The 27305-nt window shown below is 36.9% G+C and overlaps 1 protein-coding gene across 5 annotated transcripts in view; it reads left to right on the top strand.

Annotated features, from left to right (window-relative positions):
- Positions 1–27305, top strand: part of GPM6A (glycoprotein M6A) — a 312724-nt gene that overhangs the window by 51348 nt on the left and 234071 nt on the right. For 2 of the 5 annotated variants that reach the window (XM_023630781.2, XM_070252860.1), the window contains exon 2: positions 19463–19573. The exons of the other annotated variants lie outside the window; for them this stretch is intronic. The gene's annotated coding sequence lies outside the window, so the exon portion shown is untranslated. The remainder of the gene's footprint in view (positions 1–19462; positions 19574–27305) is intronic. 5 annotated transcript variants of the gene reach the window in all.

Genomic DNA, 27305 nt, shown 5'->3' on the forward strand with positions numbered 1-27305 from the left:
GAGCTGATTTGGCCAGTCCATGGTAGAGTGAGGAGGCAGTCCAGAAGGGGCTGGTGCAAAGACTGCGGCTCTTAATTCCTTGCTGCTTCATTCCTTTTCTGTCTGTTCATGACCTGATGCTATGGAAATAATCAGTATCAATACCAACCTCTACTGTTTTGCTTCTATCTTCGGTACTGTACCCACAAGCGAAAAATTCGTGATGTATGGTTCTTCCACTCATTTTTCCTACTGGAAATTCCAGGCAAATATACTATTTATAAAGAAAATGGCTTGTTGCAAGGGTTGGTTGGACAGGTAATCATCTTGAGAGGGTGACATTTTTCGTCCCATGGTGAGTTCAGAAGACAGGATGAGAGTTAAAGATGTCCTATCATTTATCAACATTTTACACTTAAAAGTAGTAAATTCTAAGTTGTGGAGAGGAAAACCTTTTTTCTAGGGTCTTTTGATGATGGGTGGCGTTCACTGTAAGCAGAAGCCCGAAATAATCAAAAAGCCTTCGTAAATATTCATAGGAAAGAAAAAAAAACCTTACAAGTACCATGTTTTTTAATTCGGTATTATTCAAGCCCCTGCTAGATACTTCCATTTTGAGATCACAACTTTCTGGCATGGCTAACGAAATATTTTTGATACTTTGAAAATTAACATGGTTGAATTTATGGTTGGTAATTTTTGCTGTAATATTAGGATTCTTGCTGTTAGTCATTTAAGATGACAGGAAAAATCAAGGCACTTAGAACTATTGTGTGACATGTAAAAATAATTTTATTAAATTAATATTTTTGCTTTAAATTAAAGTGAGGACTTTGTTCCCTGGGCTCCTCACCCCACTTCCCCCCTGCGCACTTAATCACTTAGACATAGCAAAAATGGTGTGGCAGGCACATCGCAATCTGTTGCTAGCAGATTGTCCTAGATTTTTCTGAGTGAAATTATATCTACAAGATCTCCAGAATCTATTTCTCACTCCTGAAATCCTTTCAGTGACTGGAAATTATTTTGCAGTTCCTTTCCTTGAAACTTGTGGTTGAACCTGGAATGTTTGCATTTTGTTGAAAGTCAGGAATAATACTCAAGGATAAAATTAGCTCCTAGTTATATAGGAAATATTGTTATGTGCTTGAAGTTATTCGTCTTAGGAATCAGTGGCACTTGTAATTGTATTTAATTTATGAATTCATCAAAATGATGTCAATAAAAATTGAATAAATATAAACATTTATTCACTCTCACTAGGGCTCTATTAGACCCACAGCTAATCTAATTTTATTTATTCTTTTCTAATGATAGAATTAGGCGTCTGTGTTTGGATGGGCGATAGATCTCTTAAAATATCACAATGTTATGGAAGGCAAATATATTAACTTTTGTCAAAGTGTATTGAATCTCCTCCCCCCCGCGATATTCATTATGAAATGAATTACTTTTCTTAATGGTGAATTCAGTGTGCTTTTAAGATTTTCTGAGGGAGTTCTTCCATTTTTTTCTTTACAAAATCATTTGTCATTTAGTGGTGCTTGGGCGTGATCTAATTACTAATAACTTTATCTCCTTTCACTCATGGATTTTAAAAATTCACTGGAAATATGGATATGTGAACTCACAAAGCTACAAGTGCTTTTTCTGTTTGATTTCATGGATTGTCATCCAAATAACTTACTGAAGATAATCAGATAATTTTTAAACAAGCTGTTTGCAATACCACCTATTCGAGGAATGTACTCAATGTGCAGAATGAACAGATACTGTGAAGCCTGTCACTTCAACGTTATCTTCTTCATGCATTTGAAATCAGGCTGGTGAAAGACTCTGGAAGGACTGGCCTTGTTTCTCTGCTCATTCCAAGGAATCTTTACTAAGGTCAACTCTTGATAAGAAGAAACAGGGAGTCCTAGGTACGACTCAAGTTAATAGCCCTTGCCTATTTTGCTTCTTAGATTAAAAAAAACAAAACTTTTTTTTACACAAAATATATGCCAAACATTGCTAAGCTAATTTTAAGATCAGATGTGAAATTTATATTACTTGACTTTTAAAAAAAATCTCCCCCTTATTTAAAAAAGTAATTTGTTTTTCACTGTAAACAAATTAGAAATTATAGAAAAGCATAAAAAATAACATCCATATTGCTTGTAATCACATCCCCCATTGATAGGAACTGTGCTTTTAATATTTCTGGGTATTTCTTTTGAAAATATTTTCTGATGTGTTGAGATTATATGGACCTTTGGGTTAGCTGTTGCTTTCAGAAGCTGTTTGTTGACTCCTTAGTTGTATGGAAAAGAGTGTAGCTGTCGGGGAAGAGGCGGCTGCCTTCCCCTCCCCACTCCACCCCCACAGACACACGTACCACCAATGCAGCCTGCTTGGGAGAACTGGAAAGCGTCTGGTCTTTCTCAGGAAGTTATCACTTGTTTTCAAGGAAATTTAGTTGATTTCAACAATTGCCCTTTCTCCACTCTAGTAACAACATTTGATTGCTGGTAATTGTTATTATTAGTCATAGTATCAATGTTTTCATTTTACTGGATGGGGCCCAGGCCCATTGCATAACATTGCGGCAAATGCTTCAAGATTCCTGCTAAAGGAAAGGGTAGAGGCACAATGATAATTCTCCTCTTTTCTAGTTGTTTCTGATTTCCTCTGTGGTTGTATTAATTCATGTGACTTATTTCTATATATGAGTTATAATAATGCTTTACATAAGATTTAGTGGAATAATCCGAATTTCCTAGTTTAAATTTTCTAAAGTCAAACAGCGTGGGGAAGGTGGAACAAGATTAGGTGTCTTAGTCATTCCTGACTGTCATAACCATACCATACCATAAAATACCATAGATTGAGTGGCTTAAAGAACAAGTACTTATTTCTTACATTCCTAGAGTCACTGAGTCCAAGATCAGGCTGCCATCATGGCTGGTTTCTTGGTGAGGGTCCTTCTTGTGATTCACAGATGGCTGTCTTCTTCTTGTAACCTCACATGGCAAAGAGAAAAATCATCCATTTCGTATCTCTCCTTAATAGGTCACTAACCCCATTCATGGGGGCTCCACCCTCCTGACCTAATCACCTTCAGAGGCACCACCTCCCAATACCATCACATTGCGGGTTAAGATTTCAACACATGAATCTGGGGGAGGGGAGCACAAACATTCAGTCCATAAGGTGAGGGTTCCATGTTATTGGAGAAAGGATTACAAAGTCCTTTCCTTCTTCACAGGGCTGATTAAGCTGCAAGTAACATCCTCGGGTGTCCTCTGCTTTGGAAAGTCCACAGGCATGCTCTTGCTAAGTGCTATGTTGGCACATGCAGTTGCGGAGAAAAAGAGCAGGACTTCGTTCATTCACTCATTTTTATTCATATGTTAATTCGTCCATACATTTAGAAATTATCTATGTGTCTACTGTGTTCTAGGTATCTTGCTAAAAATCTAGAATATGATGAGAAAACTGAGACTATAAAGTTTTCAGTTTTCCTAAAAAAAAGTGGTAAGGAGACAATATAATGTACTTGAAAAAAATACTGAGATCTCAGTTCTAATATTGATTGTGCAGTTAAAATCTTGAGTGTCTTTGGTTAAATCATTTGCATGTTTAAATTTTAGCCGAGTGGTCATAATGCCTGCTCTACTGGCCACTGTTTTGGAGAAGCAAATGAGGTGATGAGTGTAAGAGGATTTGCAGAATATAAATTATAGCACAAATGCTAATTATTATCAGGGCTAACTTGAAAACACATGTGGGATCTATGAGATGCTTTTATAATATTTCATCTTGGAGACGCCATTATTTTTGAGTTCTTCAGATTTATGAAACAAATGAAGGTAATATTTTTAAATGACTTTCTTCAGTAGAAGTTTTCCCTCTAGTGGTTGTTGTGGAAATCACATGAATTTCTAATGCTAAGTGTTCAAATGGAAAAGGAAACATCAAACTAAAAAGAATTAAAAAAAGTTATTGACAAGATGTTAGCTAGCTTTTTGTTTTAAGACTATACAGTTGGATTTTTAAAATTATACAACACAGTTTTTGAAAATGAAGAGGAAAATTCTTTGCTCCTTTTATGATATCTACTTGATTCAAATGGAGATGATGGTTAAGACATCCTAGGGCCCGCCATGGCCTAGTGGCTAAGTTAAGCGTGCTCTGCTCTGGCAGCCTGGGTTTGGTTCCTGGGCATGGACCTACATCACTCACTGACAGCCATGCTGTGGTGGCAACCCACATACAAAGTAGAGGAAGGTTGGCATAGATCTTACCTCAGGATGAATCTTCCTCAAGCAAAAAGAGGAAGATTGGCAACAGATGTTAGCTCAGGGCAAATCTTCCTCAGGGGGAAAAAAAAAAGACATCCTAGAGTTAGAAGAAGCAAGAGAGAAGGTGTGCACCCTGTCTCATCATATGTGAAGCATTTTCAAATACAACTCTGAGGTGGCGATTTGCCTGCTTTCCTGCTTTCCTTTCAGTCCCGCAATAGTCTCCAATCTTGGCTTCCTCACAGGAAGTTGAGCAGAAGTTCTGGGTGAGTAAGTATATCTGGTCTTTCTTACAGGCACCTTTTAAGAAATCATTCCAAAAGGAAAAACATTTTAATTTGTTGGGAGGATTGATCCATTTAAAAAATCCAGCCCCTGGCACAGCCTACCAGGTCTGCCATTGTCTCTGCTGCCCACTCACCTCTGCAGCCTTGTGTCGCCCTGTTCTTCAATTTGCCTGCAGTCCCCTGGCTGGGGTGCCATCTTTATGTTCCCCAGACACTGCACATTTGGACTTGCTGTTCCCTCTTCTTGGCGTTCTCTTCGTCACATTGCTGGCTCCTGTGGGCTCACCTATCTCATAAAGGTCTTCCCTGACCCACCTAACAAAGTAGGCTTTGTCACATCCACCCATTTATTTACTCCAGAGCTCTTATCACAATCTCGATTACTGTGTAATCTAGTTATTTGCTAATTCACTGTCTGTATTCCTCACACAAATGGAAGCTGCATGAAGCAGGGGATTTATTCCTCATTTTCACAACTGTGTCCTAGAACCTAGAAGAGTGCTTCACGCATGGCAGATGCGTAATATTGGTTGATACAGTGAATAAATGAGTGAAAAATGATATTGACTAATTGGTATCAATTGTTTAAAAGTTTTACTGAAACGTTAGTCTTTGGTGCCCTGTCTTAGCTGAGACTCATTTTTCCACCTTTGAAATAATTTAACTTGCTAATTTACTTCACATTGAAATAAGGTTTGTAAAAGGCTTGCAATTCTTTAGACAGTAGCTCTATTACAGAATCACGAAATTTAAATGCTTAATGAACTCTTGTTGTGCTAAACAAGAACATGATGTTTTTATGTCTTTTTTAAATGAAATTCAGTTTAATTCTACAGCTTATTTAGTGACATATTCAATATCTTATATGTGTACAATATTATTTCACAAATTAAAATTGCTTTTCTGGTATTTATGTCATTCCACTGTGTTCTGTCTTCCATAAAGAGATAATTGCTGTTCATACTCACCTGCTTGGCTTCCTCAGTCTTCTCTACAAGGATCAATACGTGGTTTAAAAAAACAAAAACGTGGAGGCTGGCATGGTGGTGTAGTGGTTAAGTTGGTACTCTCTGCTTTGCTGGCCTGGGATTTGCAGGTTTGGATCCCTGGCGTGGGCCTAGCACCACTCATCAGGCCATGCTGTGGTGGTATCCCACATAAAATAGGGAAAGGTTGGCACAGATGTTAGCTCAGCGACCATCTTCCTCACAAAAAAAAAAAAAAAACACGAAAAAACACCTCTTCTCAAATAGCTCATTTTTTATACCTTACTATGAGTTTTTTTTTTGTTTTTGAGGAAGATTAGCCCTGAACTAACATCTGCTGCCTATCCTCCTCTTTTTGCTGAGGAAGATTGGCCCTGAGCTCACATCCATGCCCATCTTCCTCTACTTTATATGTGGCACGCCTGCTACAGCATGGCTTGCCAGGTGGTGTGTAGGTCCACATCTGGGATCTGAACTGGCAAATCCCAGGCCACCAAAGTGGAAAGAGCAAACTTAACCGCTGAGCCACTGGCCAGTTCCCTTTCTTGTTACCTTTTATATCTTTCCTCAGTTTTGGTTTTTTTTTTGAGGAAGGTTAGCCCTGTGCTAACATCTACTGCTAATCCTCTTCTTTTTGCTGAGGAAGACTGGCCCTGAGCTAACATCTGTGCCCATCTTCCTCTACTTTATATTTGGGACACCTGCCACAGCATGGACTGACAAGCAGTGTGTAGGTCCACATCCGAGATCTGAACCAGAGAACCCCTGGCCACCAAAGCAGAATGGGCAAACTTTATCTGCTGTGCCACCGGGCCAGCCCCTACCTTTCGTTAGTTTTGATTGATGCTGTGCTTTGAAGCTGCTCTGAATATTCCTCATATTCCTTCATGGTTTTGAGACCAAAAATGTACCCTGAAGCCCAAGGATTCCAGGTCTGGGGGCGGGATGGGTCCGTGTTAGGTCTCCCAGCAGACTGCCATGGGTGCAGCCCACGAGACACGTCGTGAGGAAATGCTTCCTGGTGCCCACCTTTCTCCTTTCTGTTCATCTTTGTTGCCTGCTAACGTGAACCTGTTGCCTCATTTAACTAAGAAACAGGTGATTTTGCCATAAATTTGTGGCAAAAAGGCTAGGACTGCAGACTCTGAGTTTCTTTCTTGAATTCTCTGCTCTGTCATTGTCTCCGTGCAGCTCTATGAAAGCAAGGGAGATGGGCATAGATTGTAATAGTGTTTCCCTGATAATATTTTTAAAGCACTGTATGCTCTCTAAGGGTGATAATAATCCAGGTCTATTCTGGCCGATACTGTGTGTGTGTTTGTTTAAGGGATACTATGTTTTAATCTATTTCTAATGAATGATAGGAATTGGAACAAAAATTAACGTGCGTTTTATAGATCTGCTTATTACAAAGACTTTAAAAATAAACAGATGAAAACCAGCCTCTCATTGGCTTCTTCACATTCTCTCCTTTTGCACTTGTGCTTTCCTGCTTTTGTTACCATGGTTACTGGTTTAATCATGATGCACAGAACCGTTTCTAATTACAGTATATGCCAGCACAAAACTTAATTCTCTGCATATCTTAGGCCATGAACAGCTTGGCACTTTATTACCACATATTCTAAAAAAGATATTTGTACATAATTGGAAATCTGTTATTTTCTGTTATTTGTTATTAAAATGAAAATAAGTCTCTAAAGTGCATTGATGTTAAAATTGATGATACAAAAAGTTTTTAAGACATGAAGGTTTATTACAAGTGAGACATCATTAGTGTTATCTCCAACATATTAATTAATACAGCTTTTATGCATTTAATATATTTTTCCGATCAGAAAATATTACTGAAAGGATGTTCGTAATTTAGAAACCAAAATTATTAGATTTCTGTGACTAAGCAGTTGAGCCGGAAGCTAATATTTGGGCATCATATTTTCTAAAATATGTATAACCTACATCAAAATTCCCTTTATTGAATTTTTAAAGGGTCTTGGGGATCATTTGGAGAGCAAACTATTATTTTTTTAATATGTATCAAGCTTATGTACCAGGGACCCTAGGTAATTTCTTCTAACATCATGCAATGAGGTGGAGGGCCAGCCTGACTTAAATCTGGCTCCTTAGCTGCTGTTGCCGTGGTCCTGACTATATCATTCTAGTTAGAGCAGATTCCTAAAAAATGTTATAGGCATTCCTATTCATTTTCATTATTATTTTGCAGCTAAGCAGCTATTTTAAAATATCAATGAATTATTATCAAAAGAGATTTTAGAATATGATTACTTTTATGCACATTTTTATTGTTAATGTGAAAATGCTATTATTCTTCTTAATTAAAATATCTTACCCTTCATTTCAGCCTTAGTAAAATGTTTGATAAACCAAAGGATCATTACTTTTTTCTCACAAAATCACAATATGTTTCTCCCCAAACCTATAGTTAAACGTTTTCTGTTAGATTGTTCAAAATACTTTTTATTACAGATTCTGGTGATTGTGCTCCCAAACATATTTGAATCATATTTTCTCTGTTTGACGTACATTTTCCAAAGCAATCAGTGTTTGATGGTTTCATGATTCCTCTGGTCCTAAAACCTCTTATGTATTTCATAAATGCTAGTCCACCAGGCATTTTCAATTTCTCTGATAACACAGGTCGCTATCATACAAAGTATATTCTATTATGTAATAATAAATGGACTGTGGCATCATCATTAATGTGACCTTGTGTGGCAGTCTTCTGCAGCTGTGTTCCTACCTGACCTGGCATGGGATCTTTATGGCATGTGTGCATTTTCCAAGAAATAACATATGCAGCCTGGAACTAGGCCCTACGATTCCATTTATGCTTATGCGAAACCTGTGACTGCCAAACTAGAAATGTTTTTCTGCCTGTTAAGACTGAAGTAGATAAATGTAAAATAAAAACATGAAAAATTTCCTGCTGCAAAGACTCGATTCTTCTTGTTGCTTCTGTTTAAAATCATCATATTCCTTTTCTAGGCCACGCTGTGCATCCACTCATATGTAGTTTATTACAAAATAAATTTTAACTGCCAATTGAGTTTTATTCTGACTTTTTCCGTCTGGTAGACTTATAGTTAATGGACACGTATAATGAGGATATTATGTTGTTAACTGAAGTAGCTTTAAAATTAGTGAACTATTTAATTGCCATTTAAATTGGTGAAGAGTGGCTTCTGTTTGATTGGAGAAGACATATTTATGGGCTTTTTATTTGGTATTTTTAACTTGCCTGGCAGCAGATGTAAATCAGCTGGGAAGGCATAATTCTATTAAGTGTAGCTATGCTGATTTAAGAGAGACAAAAATCTCTTAATTTGGGTAACAGGTTTTCCATCAGGAAGAATACAGATTATTCAATCATTCACAATTCTAAATCCTCTAGAAATAAAATTGTAGGCATGAATATTGCTACATGAGCCTGTCTCTATCTTTTTTCAGGATTCTTTGCTATTTCTCTTGGCAGCAGTTGAGTGCTATTAATTGTCTTTGCTGGGACAATATTGGATTTTCTCAGAATTCATTCTGAACTCTAACCCTAATCCATAGGTATGACAGACATAATTTAGACTTCTATGCAGTTGCGTTCAATTGACAATCATAAGCAGAGTTAACATTTATAAGGTCAAGCATTTTTCAAAACAATTTTAATAAGCAAATTTTAAAAATTTGCTTATTAAATAAATTCTTTATTTTTAAAAATAAAACGATTGAGAGTAAGCCTGAGGTTTAAAAAGGTGAATCTCAGAATCTATAATATCCATTCACTTGGGGTCACATGTATATAAATAATTGATCAACAATTTTAAAATTAAATTGGTTGATTGAGAGTCTCCTTATTGACCAGACCAATTGCATTATTTTATTTCTGATTTTGATCTAAGTGGCGCTTGTCAATTTAGATGCACTTGTTCATTGTAAAAATTGGTCTGTTTGTCTGGCTGTTCTCTCCACTGAGTGGTTTTATGTGAGCAATTTTCTAATAGCCAGATCACTTTTCTTAGAATTTAATGTTAGAATTAAATTAAATTCCAAAAATAAGATTTTTGAAGATTTCAAAAGTAACCTTTTTTTTTTTTTTTTTTTTTTTGCTGAGGAAGATTTGCCTTGAGCTAACATCTGTTACCAATCTTCCGCTTTTTACTTGAGGAGATTGGCCCTGAGTTAACATCAGTGCCCAACTTCCTCTATTTTGAATGTGGGTGACTGCCACAGCATGGCCACTGAGAAGTGGTATAGGTCCACACCCAGGAACCAAACCTGGGTTGCAAAAGTGAAGTGCACCAAACTTAACCACTAGACCATGGGGTCGGCCCCGGGTGCATTTGCATATTTTTATAAGGTGAATTGGGTCTCACTATGCAAGTTGTTCCATAACTTGTTTTTTATTTTTAATTTTCAGTAAGTTTTTTCATAGAGGGACATAGAGATACAACTCATTTGTGTGAAAGGCTGCATTGGGTGTGTAAAGTAATGTATTTAATTGAGGGACGTTTGAGTTGATTCCTTTTTATTTATTATGTACAAAAAGTACTATAATGAAAAGTTTGCATGTAAGTCAGGATTTCTGTAGATTTGGCTTCTAAAAGTAGAATGGCTGAGTCAGAGAAGATGCACATTTATAATTTTCACATTTTGATAAGTTGTTCTGCCAAAAAGCTTTTCCACTAAAAGTGACAGTTTTGTCATCCTGTACCCCTGCCAGTGCTGGAAATCATCAACCTTCATTATAGGTATATAGTAAAAGATATCTTTTTTTTTTAAGATTTTTTAAAAAAAATTTTTATTTATTTATTTTTTTTATGATTTTATTTTTTCCTTTTTCTCCCCAAAGCGCCCCGGTACATAGTTGTATATTCTTCGTTGTGGGTCCTTCTAGTTGTGACATGTGGGACGCTGCCTCAGCGTGGTTTGATGAGCAGTGCCATGTCCGCACCCAGGATTCGAACCAACGAAACACTGGGCCTCCTGCAGTGGAGCACACGAACTTAACCACTCGGCCACGGGGCCAGCCCTGTAAAAGATATCTTTTAATTTAAATTTCTTTAATTCTGAGTGAGATTGACCATCTTTTCATGTGTCACTCGGCATTCATATTTATTTTCTATAACTAATTTTATTTTCTGTAATTTATTCTTTTGCTTGTCATTTTGTCATTTATTTGAAGTTCTAAATACACTATAGATTTTATAGTTCTAAATATATTATGGATAATAGAAATTTAGTAACGAATTTCCATCAGTCTTGTGCTTATCTTTTAACTTTATGATATTTTTACTTTGTAAATGTTTTAAATTTTTATATTATTAAGAAAAACTTTTTTCCTGTATTGTTTCTGGTTTTGTGTCTATTGGGTTATCCTTCCATATTCTAAGATTTTAAAATTTTTCTTACATAGTTTCCTAGATCCCTTATATATATTTTAGCATTTAGTTATATAATTTAATTCATAAACTACCCTTGAGTGTCTGTTGGCTGCTAAGATTCATGTCCTGTGCTGGCATACAAGGTGGAGCCAGCCCGACAGGAGCCCTGCTCTCAATAGGCTTTAGTATCCTATGATGCTAGTCAGATAAGCACTTTAACGAAGGCAATTACAAACTGAGATAAGTGCAATGAAAGAGAGGCATGCATGGAATTCCTATTTATTTTATTGGAAATAGAAATACAGTTACTTTTACCAAACATTTAGCCAATATATATTTTTTCTTCTTCTCCCCAAAGCCACGCAGTACATCATTGTATATCCTAGTTGTGAGTGCCTCTCGTTGTGCTATGTGGGATGCCACCTCAGCATGGCCTGACAAGCAGTGCCATGTCCGCATCCGGATCTGAACCGGTGAAACCGTAGGCCACCAAAGCGGAGCACGCAAATTTAACCATTCGGCCACGGGCCCGCCCCCTAGCCAGTATTTTCTATTCAACTAATTGCATAGTGCTTCATAGTCTTCTGATTTTAAAACTTGAAAGTGTACCTGTAATGAATCAGCATTTTTCTGAACTTCGTTCCACTAAATCAATAATATTGTTGTACTTTTTCAAAGTTTTTTTAGCAAGCCTGACACATTCACTCTCCAAGATCAACTTTGGATTTGCTCCTTATGTTGTATAAACTTAAAACATTATAAAAATTTTACTGGGTCTTACTGATTTGCTGGCTGAATTAAGAGGGGAACTGGGATTTGTATATTAATGAGCCCTTGAATTCAGGATTATGAATTTATTCAAGTGATATTTTATTTTTTGTATTAAGTATATTTCATGTTTTATGTTTTTCTTCATAAGTCATATCTATTTTTCTTTTTTGTTCATTGCTATTTAAATGGGTATTTAAAAAATTGCAGTTTCTCTGAGTATTTCTTTTCCTCTGGCTGTGGCTTTAGAAATCCAGATCTGTTACTGGCTGTGGGGTGGCAGAGGGAAAGGAGATGAAGTACGATTGGGCAGGCTTTGTTTTAACAGTGGAGAGTAACTTCCTTTCTGTACAGTGAGGGTCTGTTCCTTTGGATGCTGTGAGTTACCTGGAGCAATTTCCTTCTCCTTCCCCCAAACTCAGTCGCCTTTGAGTGAGTAACTCCTGAGAACTGTGATGAACAACCCAAGGGACCTGACACCAGGAGGGCAGAGGGGAGGAGGTGAGAGGGGGAATTGCAGGCTGTGGTGTAGCTAACCCGGTAAATCCAGGTCAGGGAATGGATGCCATTCTGCCCAGACAGCTGACCTCGTGGTCCCAACTCAGGACAAGAGCACGTTACGGCACTCGGCAGGGTCAGTGCTTAGCACAATGCCCAGCACAGAGGGTATTTTAGGAGTCGTGTCATCATCCTTCAAGTAATCAGGAGATACACGTGGAATTAAATGGGACTGAGAGGCTGTCATTCCTTTTTAAATAACAAACAGGTCTTAGTATCTGCTTTGGAATTTTATGCTTGGTTGTGACCTCTGAGCATGAGAGGGGGCATTGAGCGATAATTTAATTTTATCATTATTGTTTTAAAGGATATATACAGAGGGTTAGCTAGTTTAGGCGACATTCTAAAAAATGGGACTAAACTTTATGACTAACATAGTCAGTATGAAGCAGTTTGTTATACAATTTGCAAATAGGCCTGGAGGCATAAATGATAGCTTCAAAATCATAAATGGAAGGAAAATAAATTAAATGTGATGGTTTTATTGCCTTGCTGTTATGTGAAAGAGTATCTGAAAGTGTTTATAGACAGTTAATTTCCTTTTTTATATTTACTTTTATTGAGCTAGTTAGTTTCAAACAAAACTCCATAAATTTTAGAACCAAAAACAAAACATTGGTATATGCCCTCAAAAGACGTTTTACTGTTTAAATAGTATCTCTTGAAAATTATGGTGCTGACATTTATTGAGATGAATACAGTCCATGTAATTTCTCTTACATTTTCAGATTTGGATAGTATTTTAGAGCATTCCAGTCACTAGAACTTCAAATTAACAACTCCAGTAAACAATTTAGTTTTTATTGTCATAAATTATTGATCTACAGGCAAAATTTGGTGTATCTATGATTTCCTAGATTCGTGGATATAAACCTTTTCCTTTCACATGTTCATTGATAAAAATTTGGGAATCACTGATTTACAAAAGAGAGTAAATGCTGTAAAATTAACATTTTAAAAAATCAGCATTGGGGCCGACCCAGTGGCATATTGGTTAAGTTTGTGCTCTTTGCTTCAGCGGCCCGTGGTTTGTGGGTTCGGTTGCTGGGTGTGGACCTATGCACCACTGGTCAAGCCATGCTGTGGAGGCGTCCCACATACAAAATAGAGGAAGATTGGCATAGGTGTTAGCTCTGGGCCAATCTTCCTCATCATCAAAAAAAAAATCAACTTTACGCAGGAAAAATTTACCTATAATCACATGCGCCCATTTTAAGGGTAGGGTTCAATGACTTCTGGCAAATGTGAAGCCTGTGTAACCACCATCGGTCCTCAGAAAGATCACTTGTGCCCTTTGCTGCTTATTACGCCCTCCTTGCCCCCAGGCAATCACTGATCTGTCTTTGCCACTATAGATTAGTTTTGTCTGCTCTAGAATTTGATATAAATCAATGTACCTTTCTGTGTCAGCCTCTTTCACTTAGCAGAAAGCTTTTGAGATTCAGAATCATTGAGATTCATTTGTTGTATGTATTAATAGTTCATTTTTTTTACATGCTGAATAGTATTCCATTGTACGGACTTATGATTTGTTTATCCCCTCACCTCCCGTTTGGGGCTATTATGAACAAAAGGAAACACTTCTCAGAACATTCTATGCAAGTCTTTGTGTGGACACATTCTTATTTTTCTTCACTAACTGCTAGGAGTGTAACTGCAGGATCATATGGCAAATGTATGTTTAACTTTGTAAGAAAAGTCAAACTGTTCTCCAGAGTTGGACCGTTTTACATTCCCACCAGCAGTGCGCGAGACTTCATGTTACTCCACATCCTCACTGATCCTAGAGACTGTCAACGTTTTTATTTTAGTCATTGAGAAGGTATATATTGATATCTCACTATAGTTTTTTTTGTCTTTTGTTTGCTAAGGAAGATTAGCCCTGAGCTAACATCTGTTGCCAATTGTCCTCTTTTTTTTTCTTGCTTGAGGAAGATTAGCCCTTAGCTAATGTCCGTGCCAATCTACCTCCACTTTATATGTGAGTTGCCACCACAGCATGGCTGACAAATGGTATAGATCTGTGCCTGGGATTCAAACCCATGAACCCAGGCCACTGAAGCAGAGCACATTGAACTCAACCACTATGCCGTGAGGCTGGCCTCTTGTCATAGTTTTAATTTGCATTTCCCTGAAGATTGGAGATGTTGAGAATCTTTTCATGAGCTTATTGATCATTTGTATATATTCCTTTTGTAAGTGTCTTATCTTTTTCCCATTTTTAATGGAGTTGCTGGTTTTCCTGTGATCAGTATTTGTATGGCATATCTTTTCCAGTCTTTTACTTTTAATCCTATTTCTTTCTTTATATTTAAAGTGTACATCTTATAGAGAGCTGAGCATTGATTTTTCATATAGTCTGACAATCTACATTTTATTTGCAGTGTTTAGACCACGAATATTATTGTAATTGACAATATGAGTGGATCTAAGTTCTTCTTGTTATTTGTTTCCTGTATGTTCCATCTATTCTTTGCTCATTATTTAACTTTTTCCTGACTTCTTTTGGGTTAATTGAGTATTTTTTACTATTCCTTTATTTTGTTTATCAACTATATTTCATTTTTAGTACTTGCTCTGGGATTCACAATATGCTCTTTAACTTATCACAATCTCCCTTCATATAATATATATATCTTCATGTATAATGTAATAACCTTAAAACAGGGTACTATTTCTACCTTCCTTTCTTTGTATTATTGTTGTCATACATTTTACTTCTGTAGATGTTGTAAGTCCAGAATACTTTGCTCTTATTTTTGTTTTAAACAATTATCAAGAAATGTTTTAAAAAAATGAGAAAATGCCTTTTAGATATACTTATATACTTTTCATTTCTGGAACTTGTCAGTCCTTTTTATAGACCTGAGTTCTATCTAGTGTCATTTTCTTTTTGCTGAAGAATTCCCTTTACTGTTTTTTTTTTGTGGCACTTCTGCTAGAAATGGATTTTCTGTTATTGTTTATATAAAAATGTCTTCATTTCACTTTTCTTCTCACAGTGTGTGTTTCCCTGGATGTAGAGTTTCAGGTTGACAGGTTTTTTACCCACCGCACTTTAAAAATAATATTCTATCATCCTTCCGATTGTGTAGTATCTGATGAGAAGTCTGAAGATCTTATCTTTGTTCCTCTACATGTGATGTGTCTTTCCTGTTTCGTTGCTTTTAAGATTTTCTTTTTATCATTTGTTTTCAGCAGCTTGATTATAATGTGTCTTGGTGTGATTTTCTGTGTGTTTATACACCTTGAGACTTGTTAAGTTGTTTGGATCCGTGCATTTAGAGGTTTTCTTCAATTTGGGGAAAAATTAGCCATTATTTATTAAAAATGTTTTTTTCTGTCTTACTCCTCTCTCTTTTCTTTCTCAGACTCCAATTACACATATATTAAACTGTCCCAGATATCACTGAGAATCTGCTGTCGTTTTGTTTGTCTCACTATGCTTTGGTTTTTATGGTTTCCATAGCTGTGTGTTCAGCTCTTCATGTCTTCCTAATAGATTGGGCTCTTAAGTCCATCCAAGGCATGTTTTTTCAGATATTATGCTCTTTATTTCTAACAGTTCCGTTTGTGTCTTTTAAATCCTTCTGCATCTCTGTAATAGCTGTTTTAAAGTTCTTGTTTGGTAATTCCATTATCTCTGGCACTTACGATCTGTGAGTCTGCACTGTTGATTGATTTTTCTTCTTGTTTGACTTTTTTTAGCGATATTTCATTGGCTGTCCAAGGTTGTGAGTGTTGGGATTTTGTGTCTTTCGTCAAGAATGCTGATGTTTGTTTTAGCAGGAACCTAAGTTACTTGCAGACCAGCCTGATCTTTCTAAGTTTGCTTTAAAATTCGTTAAGCCTTGCTTACAGTTGTCTTTACTTTAGGACTAGTTCAGCCCTAGTGCCAAGATGGGACCCTTCTAAGGCCTCTGCTGTTTCCCTTGAGCCCTCAACAAGGACTGTCTACTATGGCTGGTTGAAATTCAAAAAGCTCTCTGCTCCTTGTTCAGCATAGATCTCCCTGGCTGTTATTTTGTATAGAATCATTGTTTATAACAAGACCTCTATAGCCAGTTGCCTGGGCTCAGATCCCACCACTTGTCATGTGCTTTTGGCCAAAGTAGGTAACCTCTCTGTCTCAGTCTCTCTGGGCTGCTATAGCAAAATATCCTCAATGGTAATTTACAAGCAACAGAAATTTACTTCTCCCAGTTCTGGAGGCTGGGAAGCCCAAGATCAAGGCATCAGCATGGTTGCATTCTAGTGAAGGCCCTCCTGAGTTGTAGTCTGCTGACTTCTCACTGTATCCTCAAGACGCAGAAGGGTCTAAGGAGCTCTGTGGGGTCATGTTTATAAGGGCACTAATCCCATTCACGAGGGCTCTACACTCATGACCTGAGCCCCTCCCAAAGGCCTCACTTCCTAATGCTGTCAGCTTAGTGTTTAGGGTTTCAGCAGATGAATTTGGGGAGCACACAACCATTCAGACCATGCTTCAATTTCTTCATCTTTTGAAATGGGATACATTATGATGCCTACATCCCAGGGGATTAAATGCATTAAGACGTGTAAAGCCCTTAGAGTATGTATGGCACATTGTAAGTGCTAAGTAAGATTTGGAAACTATTATTAGAACTTAACACCCTAAAATATAGGATATTCAAAATTATTATTGTGCAGGTGTTTGTGTGCTTATGCAGTGACACACGTGTATATATTGTATGCATTGGTTATTGAAACTTCAGGTATAGAATCTGGGTCGGGAGATGGAGGGAGGTTATAGACTGCTAATTTAGGATTGCCAGATTTAGCTAATAAAAATACAATTTAAATTTCAGATAAACAACAAATAACTTTTACTATAAGTATGTCTCAAATATTGCATGGAACATAATTATAGTAGTCGTTTGTTATTTATCTAAAATTATAATTTAGCTAGGCAGCTTGTATTTTATCTGGCATCCCTGACTTCTGTCCATGAACAGAGGAAGGATGGAAGCAATCTTAACCCTCACACCAACCTAAGCTCAGGCTTCAATAATGGTTACGTTAGCCAATATTTATTCCATATTTCTCTCTGGCTCAATTTCTTCATCTGTAAAATGGGCACAATAATAGAGATTACCTAGTAGGATGGTTGTGCAGGTTGAGATAGGAAAAACAAGTGCTTATAACTGGGCCTATCTTAACCTAAGTGCCTGCTAAATATTCACTAGGATGTTGATGACTGTATTAATGATTATCAAACCAAGACAGTGTGATTGCTATTATTACTCTTTGTTTTTGTGACTATTTTTTAAGTTTTTAAAATTAGACATGATTTCCTGTCTCAAGAATTTGATTGATAGTTTAGCTATGTATTGTCTAAACCTCATACGTTGTACCACCTAGTTATTTATCAGAGTATCAATTATTTAATCACATATTGTACCAAAATTATGTAATGTTAACCGAGAAGGAAAAGTCTATGTTTAGGAAATAGTTGTGTTGCCTTCACTGTTTGGTATGTGGGAGGAATGGAATGCCCATTTTATCTGCAGGAGAAGTGCCAGGATTCTTGATAGAAGTTTTCAAATTATTCAAATAGCTTTTATTCTTAAGAATCAAAGGGATTAATACGAGGTTCAGCATTTGAGACTCAAAAGAACAAGCAAAAAAAGATTCTTTTAAAATTTAATTCAGAGTTGAATATAATTGTCTAAATTTAGCTTGTGAAGTGCATGAAATATGCTGTATAATATCCAAAATGCTCCTTAGAAGATGAGTTCGTGTTGAAACTTTTTTCAAAAATAGCAGAAGAAAGGTTTTTTAAAGTTTAGGCTATCTTATGCTTTCTGTTGCTGATGCTGTGGCCTTGTCTAGAAATCTACTCTTTTAAAAAGAAGGATATTTACATGGCAGTGATCTTCCTTTGAACTAAACTGGTCTGGTACTTTTGTTTTGAAGCTGCTGATCTTATTTTCAAGTAGGGGCAAAAAAGCACAAGTTTTACAAGATGTTTTTATTAACAAAAGAAGCTTGCCTCAATTGAGAGTCTGTGTTATCTCTGTGTTTCATGACTGTGACATTATTCATCTCTGAAACTCAGCCTGTCAAATAAAATAAAACAACTCTTGATGGTTGTTTGTGTTGAAAACAGAAAGAACTAGAGAAATGGAAGTTAAGTTTATGATTTTTAGGTTTGCCTTTGTCTATAGGGAATATGTAGGTTCCTCGGGGACTAGACTAACTCTTCATTTCAAAATACTCTTTGGCTCCAGTCGCCCCTAAACAAGTACAGGGCCATGATATATATAGAAGAGCATTTCCTTCCTACTGTTATTTGATATCTCCATTATGTGATATTATAATTCTCACTCTGTATGTTCCTACCTCTCTAGGCATTTATCACGTTCTGCTTTAGAATTTGATGGTTTATATACTTCTCTCCCTTACTAAACTGGAAGAGCCAAGATGTCAGAAGTATTGTTTTATTTATATATTTACATCTATTGCACGAACAGATATGGTGGCTGACACATGCCAGAGGTTCTGTAATCGTATCTGGGAGAATTAATGAGCCGTGATAGCTGAAAGGGAAAAAAGCCAGCATGTTTACTCCCTGAATACTTCTGTACTCCAGATGTGTGGGTTTTCCTCCCACATCAGGCAATTCTGACACTATCTACCAGGAATTAGCATCAGATCCCACAGTACAGGACTCAGTCTCACCAGACTGCTCCCCCCACTTCAGACACCAGTTGCAAGTTGTATACATGCCCCACCCAGTTAATATGTCCCGGCACAACTTTACAAATGCAGAACAGGGTTAGTTTACTTGTATTTTAATAAGTGGATTCATCATTGTTTAACCCACAGTCCTATCAATGGGGATATGCCTTTCAGAAAATAACCACAGAGCAGTAGGCCTCTCAGAACAACTCTGCACTTCTAAAGGACTCTAAAGGACTCCTGGCTTCTTGAAGCACAAGCTAATGAAGTTTCATCACAAGATTTAGCTTTCAAAATATTTTGACTGAGATATGTGATTTCTGGAATAGAAAGATGTTCCTTTTTGTTTATGAAAGTGTCTTAAATACAGAATAAATCACCGGTGTTCTAAAATGGAAGGCTGCTGTTGTGCTCCATGTCATAGGCTGTCATCTTTAATTTTCGTGGGTATTTATGGGAAGGCTCTTGCTTTCAAAACTTTGTTTATTTCTTTCTCTTAATCACAGCCCTGAAACTGTTGAGAGTTAATGTAAGTGTCTTTATTCCACGTGAGCCTTAGACTTGCAGCATGAGACAGCCTCATCCATGACTTCCTTCCGCATCGGCCACCTATTCAGGTCAGTGATCCCAGAAATACGCATGGTGGAAATGTGCAATAAAATGTATTTTCAGACAACCCCATCCGTGCAAATTAATCAAGGCTACAACCAATTAATAATAGTTAGAGTGTTTCCATTAGAGCTTCATTATTTTAATTTTGAGAGTGTGATATTAAATAGAAATTCCTATTATACATCAGGGTTCTTTGGTTAAATCACACTATAAAAAATATTAAAATGTGATGAATTAGAGTTAAATATGCTTATCTGTATTCTGACTCTTTTGCACATGGGAATTTAAACAGGAAAACAAAACAACCTGATATTTTCATGGCTCCCTTTCTTGGTGTCTTGTCAGTTCTCTGCCTACCACATGCCAGCCAGGCCTGGTGCAGCACCCACTTGGCTGGTCAGTACACAGCTTCCTTCTGAAATGACTCCTCTTTTGTGCCAAGTTCTTCTGGATGAGTTTTTGTTTATTTATTTTTTCTGGTGAGGAAGATTGGCCCTGAGCTAACATCTGTTGCCAATCTTCCTCTTTTTGCTTGAGGAAGATTGTCGCTGAGCTAACATCTGTGCCAATCTTCCTCTATTTTATGTGGGACGCCACCACAGTGTGGCCCCAGAAGTGGTGCTAGGTCTGTACCTGGGATCTGAACCTATGAACCCCGGGCCGCTGAAGTGGAACACATGAACTTAACCACTACATCTCTGAGTCTTTAATTTTAATGTTATTTCCTGCGTAGAAGAAGTCTTAGTAGAACTGCACTTATTATGGAACCCTATATCCAGACACTCCGTGTGGACAAACAAACTAAACAGAAAAAAGTGGGATAGTTTTCCCAGGTTAGGGTTTATGTCAGTAGATCAAGACTTCTCCAATAAATGTATTTTTTAAAACAACACCTGTGAAATTGTAGCATTTCGTTCCATTTATTCCAACCTTTTTGTCCAGAGTCATCACTGTGTTAATGAGAAAGTTTTACCATTAAAAGGCGTCTTGTGAACCTTTCTGCAATATATAGTCTTTCCAAGCCTTCAGAATTCAGAAGGAAGGATTTACTCACTTTAGCACACTCATTTTATAAAGCAAAATGTACATTTATGAAAAAATAAGAAACTCTTCTGTTTTCTGAATCTATCCCCTCTAGCAATGACTGCCATTTCTTGTCCTCTCTAAAAAGTGAGGATGGCAATTTCCTAAACAGGGATGACCCTCCCTCCACAAACTGGTTAACCTCAGGGAAACAAGTAGGTAGAAACAAAGTGCATTCGCATGACATGATTTATACTTTACCAGTACTTAACCAGTACTCTCTTAACCAGTACTCTCTTAAGTAGGGCTGTGGACAAAACATGTGGTCAGTTAATGAAAAAGCACGAGAATAAGAGTTGTAAGATCTGGATCTAGTTCAGCCATTGACTGACTGAGTCCACTTGGGCAGATCCACGAGCCTCAGCCTTCTCTTTCAAGGGTTCACGCATCTCTTCCAGTGAAATGCTGTAGACTGTCCTGAACATGCACTAGGCAACCTTGGGCTTCTGTCTGGCATGAGAGCAGAGTTCCCATAGACTGGAAACTGCATTCCTTGTCTGTATTTGAACCGTGGTCAGTGAATAGCACAAGGTTTTCAGAAATGACTGGACATTTCTCAGCAAAAAGAACCATCCCCTCAAAGCCCTGTTCTTCTGTCCCAATAGGTCACTTCATTTCTTGTCTTGGTCTCCAAATTTTGTCTTTTATGCACCCTATCAGTAAAAACATTTTCCATCTGTGTACCCAATAGATGTACACTTATAACGTCAATGCACGTATCATTGGACTTACATAATATGTAGTTTATGAAAATATTTTAAAAGTAAAAGTTAGAAAAACATGAGATAAAGTCAACACTATTTTAAATAATATTTCATTTACAGCATAGACACCTATTCGGTTCTACTAAAATATAATTGTAAACAGTAATATTTTTATTGCAAGCAATTTGACTAAATAAACTCCCATATATATTATATGAGTTACGACAGTGATTCAAAGGCCTGATTTTAAGTACAGTTTATTTTATTATTTGGTTATTAAATTCAAAATTTAGTTCTCCTTCAATTGGCTCGTCTCTATAAACCATAGTATTTTGAATTGTCAATGTTATCTCTGTATAAATGCTGAGATTCTCATATGCTCAGAGAAAACTCTACTAAGTGAAAAATACTCTTAATTCTAATATTTTCATGTTGGAAAATAATAAATATTTCAGGTCAAATATTTTCACAAATACTGTCTTTATGCCCCAATTCAGTGGAATTTTCTTGGACAAATATTTAAAATAAAATTTGTTAAATAAGTTGATTCTTTTGAATGTTTTATCAAATTTAGACACCATGTAATTTTGGGTCATTGCAATTTTGTTTTACTCTCATACAGAGTATAAAATTATCCCACAAAAAATAGGAGCTCTATTAAAAGATTTTTCTCACAAGTCAAGCTATTCTAAACACAGAGAATTTAAAAATTAGATCTGGAAGTCCATTTGCTCTCTCAGTGTTTAATTTGCTTAGTTTTTTCCTTGCTCTTGTCTATTTTTTTCTGTTGCAGCTTATTCTCAGTAATTACAATTGACCCACAACTTCAAAAGCCAACATTTTTGGCTCTCCACTTATTGAATACTTTGAAAAAACATTCAAAGTTTAAAGATATACTTTCAAAATTTAGAGAATTTGTTTATAAATGCACACAAATGTACATGCACATACATAAATTTTGACATCTACAGCTGTATTTTGATTGGTACAACATTGAAACTAGAAACTAGTTTGGATATAATTATGAATTTTAATACATCTACCAGTCCCAACCAAGTACATGTATTAGAAACATTATTTTTCTTCCAAAGCTGTACTCCAACAAAATTTGTATTCATATTATCACCATAAAAGCAAATAATTTTTTGTCAAGTTAAGCTTTTTAACTACAATTACAATAGTGTTTATTGTAATGTAAAGTGTTTCAGTTTCAATGAATGAGTTTCTAAAAGATTAGTTTGAAATATATAAATTCGATTTTAAAATCCAAATCATTCTGGGAATTAAATTTAACTGGTTTTTATTTCTGTGCTTCTATTTGAAGTATTTCTGACACAGGATCATTTAACTGCGCAGTTTACGTGCTAAATGGAAGCAGCGTGTTGATAGCTCTGCCTATGTGCTCAAGAAAACTTGCAATAAAATAATGCACAAAACTAATCTAGAAGTCAGGTGTGCTTCCCAGAGGGATACAAACACCCTCTTATGTAGCTTCACTTCTTAAATCTCTGTGTTCAGGTACAGGCTTCTTATGTAACTGCTAACGTGTAAAAAGTTATTCTTCCTCAGCAGACGTGTTTTCTGGTTTTCACGTGATAACGTATAGTACCATACTCAGTCAACAAACATTTTGAAAAGTTACGCATTCCTCATCAACTTCTTTGAGAAATGGAAATTTGGTTCTTAATATTTTCGTTAAACATGACCTTCAGAGCTAATTGGTGGCAAAATGGTTCATTGCAAACCGAAAAGCTTTGCCAGAATAAATGATATAAATAAATGTAGATTTAATGACGCAACCACTGTAGCATGGGCGTTGAGACTTCCCTTGATTTGTTCCCAGCTGAAACTGCTCATTCTCTATTTCCCTCACATATTTCACAAACACCTAACCTGTAATTCCCCATGTGCCTCACTGATCTCTCTGACCGCTGGGGCTGAGAGCTCTGTTCCTCTCACAGTCTTTACCAAGGGCCGCCACACATCTGGCTGGTTCAACATGTGCCAAAGTGGCTTCATCAAATACTTTTCCCACTACCGCCTTCCTCTCTCCCCAGCCACTGGTGTCTCCTGTGCGCCATTTGGTCTTTGATCACACTGTGTGCTGTATTTTAAGGAGGATTTGGTAATATTTCACTTGGAGAGGGTCAGCAATAGAGACTTGTCTTCTTTAGGTGTAACCCTGTGTGAAAATGAGAGCTCTCTTTGCTGCACAAAATTTCTCACCTTGCTAGATATGGCTGTGCCAGAAGCAGGGAGGAGAAAGCAGTGGGCTTCAAAACCCATCTTGGCCTATTTGAGTGCAGTTGTTAGTAATGACACTTCACTTGAAAAGGAAAAAGCCAGGACCAAATCTTAAGTAGGACTACTCCAGGCAAACCTAGATGGCCCCAGGCAAATGGGGATTGTGACCCTTTTTAGTCTTCATGCTTGTCTTGTGGTATCAAGATGGCTGCTGTAGTGCCAGCCATAAAGACTTCATTCAGAAATAGCAAGGTGAGCATGGAATGGTGGAGGGAGATAGAGAACTGTCAAAAATATCTTTCTTGGAATCTTCCTCATCTCCAGCAGACTTCTGCTCACACTTCATCTGCTTATGAGGCAGGAGTCTGCCAGCTTCTCACTGTTTGATGTGTGTTACCTTCTCAGGCGTATCTTGGCCAGAACTTAGACTCTGAGTTCAGTGCTGTTCCCACTATATATTCCCATGGCTCTCTTCCTTTGGAGTAAAATGTTCTTCTAAAGAAAGAACTTTCTCAAGGTATCAATCTTTTCCCTTATATGGTATATATAAATCTTCCACGCTACAAAATATCAGTAACTATAAAGCCCACCTTTGACAACACGTTTAAAATCTAATTTAGATATTACTAGAGATTCAGCATTTTTTCCACAGAAAAATATTTGTAAATCAGTGGTAATATGGATAATGACAGAGTATCGATGACCTCATACCATTATATGATACCTAGATAAATAACAAGTGTGGATTGCACTGTAATTCACCAATACTGAGATAAAGATAAAGATAAAGAGCTGAAAAGTGCACTGATTAATTTATAGGATAGTATTATTTTGGTGGACTATGATGTATTTCATTTATAACAGCTAATACAGTATCCTTTTTCATCAGTGGGAAATGAAGAAAATATAGTAAAAGAAAATTAGAGACTTCCATATTCAGTTAGATTTTATCTTAGATTGATTTAAAATTACTAGTACTTATGGATTTTACCTGAGGGTTTATAAAAATTGTATCATGCAAATATTATTGTAAACTCCAAATGAACTGATCCTTATCTGAATTCAGACTTGATTCCAGGAGAGAGGAAATGAACTGAGCTGGTTTCATATACAGATGTTAAAACTGGGCTTCCGTTTTTATTTCTCCAATATCAAATTTCTTCTTTTTGGTGTGGACTTCAGAGCAAAGGTAAGGCTGGAAGGCTTTGGGACTCTTTCCAGCTTGGCTTAACTATACAAAGATAAGGGGACTCTAGTCTGTATTTCAGGATCTTTGGGGCCTCTGAGATTATTATGGAGCTGGACCAAAATCTAGCCAGAGAATCCAAAAGGAACTTTTGGTGTAAAGATATGGGGGGAGGTAAAAATGCACTACAGTGGGCTGATTTCAGGTGCCCAAGAAGACGGTGTGGAGCACACTGCACACTTGGATGTCATCGTATTTTCCTGGAAATTCCCTAAATACTACTGTCAGTCTGGAAAGGAAAGTAACATTAATTGAATGTCTGCTATGTGTTAGATATTTCACAAACATTGTCTCATGTAGGGGCTGGCCCCGTGGCCGAGTGGTTAAGTCTGTGCGCTCCGCTGCAGGTGGCCCAGTGTTTCGTTGGTTGGAATCCTGGGCACGGACATGGCACTGCTCATCAAACCACGCTGAGGCAGCGTCCCACATGCTACAACTAGAAGGACCCACAATGAAGAATATACAACTATGTACTGGGGGGCTTTGGGGAGAAAAAGGAAAAAATAAAATCTTTAAAAAAAATAAAAAAAAAAACATTGTCTCATGTAATCTTCACATTAACCATGGAAGATATGTATTTTACATTTTACATATTTCCCCCACATTTATATGTCATTCACATTTTAGGATGGAGAGTGGGATTTGAGCTCAGCTCTCTTGGCCTTTAAGGCTTGTCTTCAGTTACTACACAAACTGGATCCTTCACTGTTCACTTCAGAAGCCAGTTTCCTCCTCGTTCCCCTTCTGGGCTCTTAGATTATTTCTGGAGAGAAGTCAAGCTCTGGGGAGGGAGAGCCAACCTGGATAGACCTCCCTTACCAGCTTCATGCCAGCCTCTATAATTTGGGTTCTCATTTTTGCTGGCTATTTTGAGAAATATGGGACACTCCAATAAGTAAATGCAAAATCCCACTCCAAAAACAAAGCAAAACAAAAGATAAGAAACCTAGCGTAGTGAACAATGTGGTAGATCACGGTTGGAATTTGATTACTTCCTGTAATGTGGAACCCATCCCCTTCTATTCTGCCATGAGAAAGTGGGTTTCCAAAAGGCGTTAAGCTCACCGCAGACACAAAATTAGGGCCACATTCTACCTTTCTTAGGGGTTCCTTGAAACTTTAGCTATTTTATCATATTTAACAGGTTATGGAATATTTAATCTTCCTTATATCCCATTTTTTCATTGGGAACAATGGTCTTTGACTTTTTGGTGGGATAGGACATGGATTTCCTTGGAGAATCTTATTGAAATATTGAAATTCTCCTCTCCATGTATGAACAAAAATTTTTTTTCAACCTTAGTCAGTTCTCAGGTTTCAGAGGGCATCCACAAACCCATGGAACTCAGATTCAAGTCTCTGTTACATTGCCTGACTAATTAACCAAATGAGTTTATAATCTATTTGGACGTGCCTTTCTTTTTTCTTTTAAAGGAAGGAAATTAGTCATGGTGGTGTATTCTAAGTGTTGTTTTTAAAGGTTTTCATTTAACTGTGTTTATTGATACAGAGTCCACATAGTCTCGATTAAACCTGTGCCTGCAGATCTTAGATGATTTGCTGTTTGTGTTTAATCTCACAGTTTTTTCTAATACCTGGTTTTGCTATCTCATTGCATTTGCAGAGTAATTTCCTTATCTTTTACAACTCTGCTTTAGCCATATTACAGCATCATTTTCTCATAAACCAACTAGTGAATCTCAACTAGGAAAGAGGCACTCATTTCAGAATTACCAATAATTGCCAATTTGTCCCTGCTCTATGTTACTGTCTTCACCCAAGACACTCAGGTGGCTCTGCAGAAGGACCTTCCTCAGGATGTTGATGGATAGTGATGATTTTTTATATAGTATCTGTGAAATATTTTTAGATATTCTTGTGATAAACTATCAAAGCTTTTTTGTTATAGAAGTGGACAGAAATAATATTGTAATGTCATGCAGCTTAATATGATATTTTAATTAAGCATGAATCAGTGTGAGAAACTACCGAAGGGACGCTTATTTGACAAAGCCAATTGTTAAAGCGTAAAAAGTACTTACTAGGTTGATTCATCTTACATCCACTTTATGCAAATAATATGTTTTGAAGCTCATCATTGCAATAGCTACACCCAAGACCCTAATACCAAAACCCAGACATCTTTGTAGAAACTCCTTTTCTCAACTTTTCATGTCTTGATTCTTTGCCTTTGGAACGAATGCCTTTTGTAAAACTTTTCTTCTGTGCATTTTAGCAACAACTGATGACAACAAAACCATCCTAATGACTCCTCCTGGCAATCATTACTCTTTCTATTGTGATAGTAATTTAAAGTAATTTATTCTGCCTAACTAAGGACCACCGTTTAACTACCCTTATCTAATACAAGATTGCCTTTTTGAATGCTCCTCAACTGAAGAAGAAGTGCACGTTGAGTTTACAAGAAGCAAAGCCAAATGTTGGCTTCTAAACTAGAGT

Source organism: Equus caballus, chromosome 27, assembly GCF_041296265.1.
Source record: "Equus caballus isolate H_3958 breed thoroughbred chromosome 27, TB-T2T, whole genome shotgun sequence".
In the NCBI taxonomy this organism is placed as follows: domain Eukaryota; kingdom Metazoa; phylum Chordata; class Mammalia; order Perissodactyla; family Equidae; genus Equus; species Equus caballus.